The 10,041-nt window shown below is 41.4% G+C and overlaps 1 non-coding gene across 1 annotated transcript; it reads right to left on the reverse strand.

Moving 5' to 3' along the window:
- Window positions 1–3,987: 3,987 nt before the first annotated feature.
- LOC119929125 lies at window positions 3,988–4,125 on the reverse strand. The gene has a single exon (XR_005451265.1). It is a non-coding gene; the product is annotated as a small nucleolar RNA SNORA7 (small nucleolar RNA).
- Between the last annotated feature and the right edge of the window lie 5,916 nt (window positions 4,126–10,041).

The raw sequence follows: 10,041 nt of genomic DNA on the forward strand, positions 1-10,041 counted from the left end.
AGGATGTAATATTAGAGTAAATCAAATAAGTGGTTAAATGTATAACTGGACATCAAGTAAACATAAGTGCTGACTTAAAAATGGACTGCAAATGATTCCCAGTGAAAAACCATGTGATCTGATGAGTAAGAATTAGAGTATATCAGAGGTTGCTGATGTTTGCTGATGTTTGCTGATGTTTAGGTCTCAGATGTTCTATTTTTTGAGCACAGACTGCATCTGCTATCTTTACCCATCATCTTGCATTGCATGTTTCTGTAGCAAGATGACATGTCTTGCTGTTGGCCAAAATATCTTTCCTCTTCTCTTAATCCTATAGTCCTATAAAAAAAAAAACCTTCATTCTCGTTTCGTGTTGAAGGAGGGATCGCCGAGCCATTTAATAGCAATGTTGGTTCTTAGTAGTTCTCCTTAGAGAGAGGCAATGCTCATCCCAAAAGGCAAGGAGCCAGAAAAGAAGACTAATGTTATTTTCATGGCCCAGGTTATTACGGTTGCTCTGTTGTTGTTTTTCAGTGGTATTTGTTAAGTGCTTACTATGTTCCTGGAACTGTATTGAATGCAGGTGCAGATAAAAACTAATCAAGTTGGACACAGACCATGTCCCACAAAGAGCTCTGTCTTAATCCTCATTTTAGAGATGAGGCATATGAGGCACAGATAAGTTAGTAACTTGCCCAAGGTCAGAAGACAGAAGACCAACAAGTGGCAGAGCTAGGATTAGTAGCCAGGTCTTTCTGACTCCAAGACCCGTGCTCTTTCCACTAGACCATGCTGCTTCCCATGATTATTAGTGTTTCCCACAATTATCAGTTTTATTAGTCACTGATCATTTTTCTCTGACACACAAAAGAATGCATGTTCACCATCAGGACCTTAATCTTTGAACATGAAGGGAGCTGTATAAGCATAAACTGTAGCACTACAGCCTCATTGTCTTTAGTTGGAAACATACTAAAGCAACACATTTTAAATAGAGTCATTGATATTCAACAGTTTGTGACCAATGCACTCAGAGACATGTAGTCTTCTCATCCTCATTTTGTCCACCTTAACAGAAATAACACCAACTGTAACAACAATTTTGAATCCAGAAATAATATCTATTTCCCACTTCACAGAATTTGACAAGTTGTTTCCAAGGCCTTTCAGTTGTGTACAGAAAAGGTGCTATATGACTATTGCAACATATTAGTATAGTATAGTATCTTAACATTGCCTAGTCACTTCTAATATCACCTTTTGCCATAGACATTCTAGCTTCTATGTATTTATTCTCTCTTTATCACCTACTCATAATTTTTAATTTGTTGTGAACAGTTAGTTGTGCTTAGTAGTAGGGACAGGATTAAAGGTGAAATGGAATAGGGGCTTAATGTATTTCGGTGTCTGTTGCTCTCGGTCTCAAACTCAAACTGAAAGATAATGAATGATCAGATTCAAGAAGCAGAACCAACCAGTCTCTGAGTTGTAAAATGAAAACAACAGGTAATTCAAAATCCCTTTCTGAAAATCTTGGCATGAGTCAGATGGTTACCTTGAGTAAACAAAGAAAAAAGATGGAGGGTAAGCTCTTGCCCATTCTCAGAAGACTGTTAGTTAAATCAATGCATGAAGAGTGCTGGAAAAGCACTTCTGAATGATTTGACCAACAGTTCAAATATTATCTGAATCCAAATATTGAACTATTTGTCCATCCCATAGCATTACTCTATAAGATGAAATGGAGTTCAAGTAAAATTCATAAACCCTTTTAAAAAAAACACCCAAACCTATTACTCAGACTCATACTTGGATAAAAGAACAGAAGGAAAAAATCCAATCGTAGAGATTATTTTTGGAGACAATATTTGCCTTACTAAAGCTAACATGAAGTTAGGTGTTTTGGCACCTGCTCACAAATCTTTTAAATGTGTTTATGAGCAAACTTTCCTAAAATCAGGTTATTATAATTTTACCTTAATTTGTAAATGCTAATGACCCCAAAGTCTCTTAGAAATCAGTCAGGCTAAAGCAACAGGTACTTCAGGGTGAGGAGGGAAGAAACTATCCATTATTGTCCCTGATTCACCTCCCCATAGATTCTGCTCAGTCCTAATAATAATAATAATAAGTATGTTATTTGCTGGAGAAGGACTGTTCCTTAGTGGAAAGAGCATGGGTGTGGGTGTCAGATGTCATGGGTTCTAATCCTGGCTCCGCCATTTGTCAGCTGTGTGACTTTGGACAACTCACTTAACTTCTCTGTGCCTCAGTTTCCTCATCTGTAAAATGGGGATTAGGACTGTGAGCCCCACATGGGACAACCTAATTACTTTGTATCTACCCCAGTGCTTAGAAAAGTGCTTGGCACATAGTAAGTGCTTAACAAATACCATTATTATTATTCTTATAATTATTATCATTATTATTATTAAAGCACTTACCGCATGTGGGAACTGTACTAAGTATGGGGTAGATACAAGCAAATCAGGCTAGACACAGTCCCTGTCCTACATGGGGCTCACAGTCTCAATCCCCATCTTACAGATGAGGTAACTGAGGAACAGAGAAGTAAAGTGACTTGCCCAAGGCCATACAGCAGATATGTGGCAGAAGTAGGATTAGAACCCATGACCTTCTGACTCCCAATCCCTTGCTCAAACCAGTACACCATGCTGATTCTCTACTCCCCTACTGCCATGGGGCATACACTTAGTACTCTGAGTACTGTAGAGTACTCAGCCACCCATACATCACACTCCTACCCAGGACTTTGAGTGATTGAAAATTAAGTTTGTGTTTGAAGCTTCAACACTTGGAAAATTCACTAAATGTGAAAAATTGATAGACATTTAGTTTGTTTTCACTCACTGGAAATTTTTTTAAAAAATAATAATAGTACTTAAGCACTTACAATGTGTCAATCAGTCTACTAAATGCTGTAGTAAATGAAAGACACTCAGGTCAGATACAGTCCCTGTCCCTCATTTGACTGACAATCTAAGGAGGAGGGAGAACAGGAATAGAATCCCCATTTGACAGACACATAAACTAAGGCACAGGGAAGTTAAGTGACTTGCTCAAAGTCACATAGGAGACAAGTGGTGGAACAGGGATCAGAACCTAGATACTCTGACTCTCAGGCCTTCCACTAGGCCACTTCCACTGGACCAAACTGCTGACAATGCTGACTTCACATGAATAATGTAGAAACAATTCTTTATATCTGAATTAATGGTCCCATTTTCTAACAAAATATTACCTGATGACCCTTTGTATCATTCTATGTGTGGTTTTTTTGGATCATGTAGTCATGAAAAAAATTAGCAAACGTGTGTCATATAGATATGCCATCGAGTGCAGTTACCTTGCCATTTTTCAAGTGGGTTTTTTTTATGGTATTTGTTAAACACTATGTGCCAGGCACAGTATAAAGCACTGGGATAGATACAAGCTAATCAAGTGGAACACAGTCCGTGTCTCCCCTGGGACTCACAGTCTTATCCCCATTTCACAGATGAGATAACTGAGGCACAGAGAAGTCAAGTGACTTGCCCAAGATCACACAGCACACAAGTGGCAGAGCTCATATGAGAATCCAGGTCCTCTAACTCTATCCACTAGGCCATGGTTCTCACTGCCAGGAGGATAATTGCATTATCTTTGCAAGTTGGTAATTTTTCTATGTTTTACAGACCTGTACTTTTAATGTTAGAAGGTATTTATTAAATATTAAAATGTTATTTGCCATATTTTTGTAATTCCTTCCTTGGATGTGATTAGGGTAGCCCAGTGATTGTCCTGTCTTACACTGTCGACTCATCTCCAACCCATAGCGGCACAATGGACACATCTCTCCCAGAATGTCCCACCTCCATCTGCAATCATTCTGTTAATGTATCCATAGAATTTCCTTGGTAAAAATACGTAAGTGGTTTATTTTGTCATGCAGTAAACTTAAGAACTCTCTCCCATGTGGCTGCTGTCCAGCTTAGTTGAGTTTTGACTTGTAGCAGATTGCCTTCCACTTGCTAGCCACTGCTCAAGCTAGGAATGAAATGGATATTCCTCTGCTTGACTCTCCCTCCTGTAGTCAAGACTGGTAAAGTACTGGAAACTCTCCAGGTGTGACCCTGAGTGGGGATGACCAGTGACAGCATTTGTGAATACCAAACACGCAGCATATGTGACCTCATATGCCTTAAGGCCAGGCACCTAGCAGAATATAATGACATCATATTGAAAACTTTGTGGAAATCTTCCCTAAGACAGTCATCAAGCTAGGCTCCTTTGGAGAAGAAGCAGGGAGGTTAAACTGTGGAAATTGTTAGAAGAGAAGGAAACTCACTCCTAATAACCCCTTCCCTGAGGGTAGCAGTGTGTCATACTGTAGCATGTGCCTGGGAATTAGATGACTTGGGTTCTAATTATGACTCTGTCACCTGCCTGCTGTGGGACCTAGAGCAAGTCATTTACTTTCTCTGTACTTGTTTGCTCATTTGTAAAATGGGGTTGAAATATCTCTTCTCCCACTTTGTAGACTGTAAACCCATTAAGGGACAGGGACAGGGACATCTTGTATCTACACCAGCACTTAGTTCAGTGCTTGGCACCTAGTAATAAATTCCAGTATTATGAACCTAGTCCTTAGCTAGAGCCTCCACCAGGAACATAACCAATAACAGGAGAAGCTGGGCTAGTTAATTGGGGTAAGAAAACCTTCAGCCATTTTGCAAGCAGATTTTGTGAAGCAGTCCTGAAGGGACAGGAAACTGTCAATTGCATTTATTGAGCCCTTACTGTGTGCAGAGCACTGTACTAAGCATTTGGGAGAGTACTGTAAACACATTGCCTACCCACCACAAGTTTACAGTCTAGAGGAGATGTATGTCCCTATCAGGGTCCAGACATTAGGACCCCTGAGGTGCAAGTTTCCTCCTGTGTAGGTGAACTGATAGTGTGATTCAGCAGAAGATCTTCCTGGCATCTTAAATCCAGGATCCAGAACAGGTAAGCTAAAAACTTAGAACTCCCCAAGAGAAGAGTTGTTTCTGCCTTCACAGCACATTTAGAATCCACCCCTTCCTCTCCATCCAAACTGCTACCACTCTGAACCAAGCCTTTATCCTATCCCACATTGACTACTGCATCAGCCTCCACACCGATCTCCCTGCCTCCAGCCTCTCCTCACGTCAGTCCTTACTTCACACTGCTGCCCAGGTCATTTTTTTAATAAAAGTTTAGTCCAAAGCTTCCCACTCCTGAAACACTTCCAATGGTCACCCATCCACCTCCACATCAAATAGAAACTCCTCAGCAGTGTGACCTAGTGGAAAAAGCACAGACCTGGAAGTCAGAGTACCTGTGTTTTAACCCTAGCTCTACAACTTGTTTGTTGTATGACCTTGGGAAAGTCACTTAACTCCTTTTTGCTTCAGATTCCTCAACTGTAAAGTGGGGATTCAATACTTGTACTCCCTCATAGATAAACTATAAATCCAATTAGAGACAGGACTAAGTCTGACCTGATTAACTTGTATCTATCCCAATGTTTAGAACACATAGTAAGCACTTAAATACTTTAAAAAGAACAAAACACAACAAAAATCACCATGGCCTAGTGGATAGAGCACAGATCTGGGCGTCAGAGGACCTGGATTCTAATCCTGATTCTGCCACGTGTTTGCTGCATGACCTAGGGCAAGTCACTTAATTTCTCTGTGCCGCAGTTACCTTGTCCGTAAAATGGGGATTATGACTGTGAGCCCCATGTGGGACATGAACTGTGTTCCAACATTCTTAGCTTGTATCTATTCCAGCACTTAGAAGAGTGCCTGACACATATTAAGTGCTTAACAAATACCATAAAAAAATATTGGCCTTAAGGTACTCAAAGAGCCCACCCCCTCCTATCTGATCTCAGTGATCTCCTACTAAAACTTAGCATGTGCACTTAGCCAACCTACTCACTGTACCTCAATTTCATCTGCCTCAATTTCATCTGTCTCACCACTGACCCCATGCTCACATCAATCAGTCATATTTATAGAGTGCTTACTGTACTAAGTATTTGGGAGAGTACAATATAACAGAATTGGTAGAAATGTTCCCTGCCCACAGTGATCATCTTCCCTCTGGCCTGGACATAGAGACATGGGTTCTAAACCAAGCTCTGCCACTTTGCTGTGTGACCTTGGACTAGTCACTGAACTTCTCTGTGCCTCAGTTACTCATCTGCGAAATGGAGATTTAGACTGTGATCTCCATGTGGGACAGGGACACTATCCAACTTGATTATCTTTTATCTACCCTAGTGCTTAGAACAGGGCTTGGCACATTGTAAGTGCTTAACAAATACTATTATTATTATCATTATAATTGCCAAATCTACATCTCCAGCTCTGACCGCTCTCTTTCCCTGCAATCTCTCATTTTCTGTTGCCTTCAAGACAAATCTACTTGAATGCCCCACTGACACCTCCAATTAAACATGTCCAAAGCTTATCTTCCCACCAAACCCTGTCCTTCCCCTGCCTTTCTCATCACTGTAGACAACACCGCTATCCTCCTTATCTCACAAGCCCATTACCTTGGATTCATCTGTGTCATTCCACCCACATACTCAATCTGTCACCAAATTCTCTTTGTTCTGCCTTCACAACCTTGCTAAAATCTGCCCTTTCCTCTCCATCCAAACTGCTACCATGCTGATCCAAGCACTTACCCTATCCTGCCTTGACTACTCTATCTTCCTCCTCACTGACCTCCCAACCTCCTGTCTCTCCCCACTCCAATCCATATTTCACTCCGCTGCATGAATCGTTTATCAACAAAACCATTCACTTCATGTCTCCCCACTCCCCAAGAACCTCGAAAGATTGCCCATCCACCTCCTCATCAAACAGAAACTCCTTACCATTCGCTTTAAAGCACTCAACAAACTCATCCCATCCTAACTTAATTTACTAATCTCCTACAACAGCCCAGCCTGCACACTCCACTCCTCAAGTGACAGCGCACTCACTGTGCCCCAATCTTGTCTATCTCACCACTGACCCTTTTCCCATATCCTCTCCCTAGTCTGGAACTCACTCCTCCAAATATGCCACACTACCAATCTCTCCACCTACAAAGGATTACTCCAAGAGGTATTTCCTGATTAAGCCCTCTTTAGCCCAGGCTCACTCTCCCTTCTGCCTCATCTATGCACTTGGATCAGCGACCTTTGGACACTTGCTATTCTCCCCACCCCCAACCCCACAGCACTTATGTACTTATCTTTAAATTATATATTATAAACTACTTATTTATTCATATTAATGTCTAATCTCCCCTTCTATACTGTAAGATAGTTATGGGCAGGGAACATTTCGGTTAATTCTGTTTTACTGTTCTCTCCCAAATGCTTAGTATAGTGACCTGCGCATAGTAAGTACTCAATAAATATGATTGATTTATTAATCAATTGATAGTGTAACTAGCTAGGATGGAAAAGTTACGTGAGGGCCATGTATATATGTCCCAGAGGTACTCAACAAGCTCTCTTCCTTTTATTGCTCCATTATCTTCCCCTACTATATACCACATTTCATTCTTCTCATTCTAACCTAACTCTCTGTGTCCCACTCTTGTCTTTCCCGCAGCCTACCTCTTACTCCTGTCTATCCCTCTTGCCTAGAACTCCCCCCTCCCTCTTCATATTCAACAGACCTTATCTCTTCCCATCTTCATGGCCTCCCAAAAATCACATCTCCTCCAAAAGACTCTTCCCGATTAATTTCTAATCGCCACACATTATTTCTCTTTACTGCCACTTCAGTGAGCCTGTTGTTGGGTAGGGACCGTCTCTATATGTTGCCAACTTGTACTTCCCAAGCACTTAGTACAGTGCTCTGCAGACAGTAAATGCTCAATAAATACGATTGAATGAATGAATGAATGAATGAATGAAACTAAGCTTTTTGGTTCCCCCGACTCCCTTGGATTTATGTGTATTCTGGAGAAGCAGCATGGCTTAGTGGTAAGAGCATGGTTTGGGGAGTCAGAGGTCGTGGGTTCTAATCCTGGCCCCACCAGTTGTCAGCTGTGTGACTTCGGACAAGTCACTTAACTTCTCTGTGCCTCAGTTACCTCATCTGTAAAATGGGGATTAAGACTGTGAGCCTCATGTGGGACAATCTGATTACCTTGTATCTATCCAGAGCTTAAAACAGTGCTTGGCAAATAGTAAGTGCTTAACAAGTACCATCATTATTATTTTTATGATTACTTCCTCCTATCTGCAACTGATTTTAGTGCCTGTCAGCCATTAAATTGTGAGCTCCTTGAGGTCAGGAATCATGTCTACTGATTCTATTAGATTCTTTCATGCATACAGTGCAGGGCTCTGAACCTAGTAGAAGACCAATAAATACTCTTGATTGATTAATTATCTGTTCTGAAGTGTGGCAAGTGATGGTAGATCAAGATTCTGGCTCATACCAGCTCCAGGATCCACTGCTGTGAAGATTGTCTTCCAGCTGCTGTGGGACTTTGGAGCAGCCCAATACAGAGCTGGTTGGTGGCCTCTCCCTCTAGACTATAAATTTGCTGTGGCAGAAAATGTGTCTGTTCATTGTTATTTTGTACTCTCTCAAGCACTTAGTACAGTACTCCGCACACAGTAAACACTCAATAAATATGATTGATTGAAAGAATGAATAAATACTGCTCTCATACCAGAGCATGGCCCATTCACCACCACCTGGAGATACCCCGGCTGATGTTTCTGTCACTACCACCTACCATCCCTCTCCCTAAGAAGTATTATGCCTAATCCTGGGCCTCAGGCTAGGACAATCTGTGGGAGCTGTACTGCAATTGTTTCTCAGAGTAGGACTCCGGTCTCAATTGGTGCAGGAGGCATTAGGGCAAACCTGCTCTGTCTCCCCATCTTTCTCTTCTCTTCCTTCACTCCAACAAAACCACCCTCTCAAATGTCACCAATGATCTCCTTGTCAAATACAGTGGCCTCTATAATCCATCCTAATACTCCTCGACTTCTCAGCTATCTTCAACACTGTCAACCACTCCCTTATCCTGGAAACATTATCCAACCTTGGCTTCACTGACACTGTTGTCTTCTGTATTTTTGTTTTTTGTTGTTTTTTCTGGAGGGGTGGCATTTAATGGTACTTATTAAGCACTTACTATGTGTCAAACACTGTTGTAAGCAATGTGTTAGATACAAGTTTATCAAGTAGTACAGTCATTATCCCACTTGGGGCTCACAGTCTAAGTTCTCCTATCTTTTTGGCTACTCATTCTCTATCTCGTTCACAGGTTCCTTTTCTGCTTCCCACTCCTTAACTGTGGGAGTCCCTCAAATTTCAGTTTTGGGACCCCTTGTATTCTCCATGTACACCCACTCCAGAACTCATTTGCTACCATCAATTCTCTATGTGGATGATTTTCAAATCTACATCTCCAACCCTGATTTTTCACTTTCTCAGAAATCTCACATTTCATCCTGTCATCAGGACATCTCTACTTGGATGCCCTGCAGCATTGCAAACTTAACATGTGCAAAACAGAACTCTTCATCTTCCCACCCAAACCCTATCATCCCCCTGATTATCCCATCACTGTAGACAGCACCACCATCCTCCCTTTATCACAAGCCCAAAAACCTGGAATTATCTTTGACTCATCTCTCTCATTCAGATGACTTATTCAATCTATCACCAAATCCTGTCTGTTCTACCTTCACAACATCACTAAAACTTGCCCTTTCCACTCCATTCAAATTTCTATCGTGTCAATCCAAGCATTTATCCTACCCTCCCCCTGAATACTGCATCAACCTCCTTGCTGACCTCTGTCTCCTGTCTCTCCCCATTTTAGTTCATACTTCTCTCTGCTGCCTAGGTCATTTTTCTACAAAACCATTCAGTCTGTACTTTCCCACTCCTTAAGAACTTCCAGTGGTTTCCCATGAACCTCTTTATCAAGCAGAAACTCCTTACCATTGACTTTAAAGCACTCAATCACCTTATCCCCTCCTACCTTTCCTCTCTGATT

Source organism: Tachyglossus aculeatus, chromosome 5, assembly GCF_015852505.1.
Source record: "Tachyglossus aculeatus isolate mTacAcu1 chromosome 5, mTacAcu1.pri, whole genome shotgun sequence".
Lineage (NCBI taxonomy): Eukaryota > Metazoa > Chordata > Mammalia > Monotremata > Tachyglossidae > Tachyglossus > Tachyglossus aculeatus.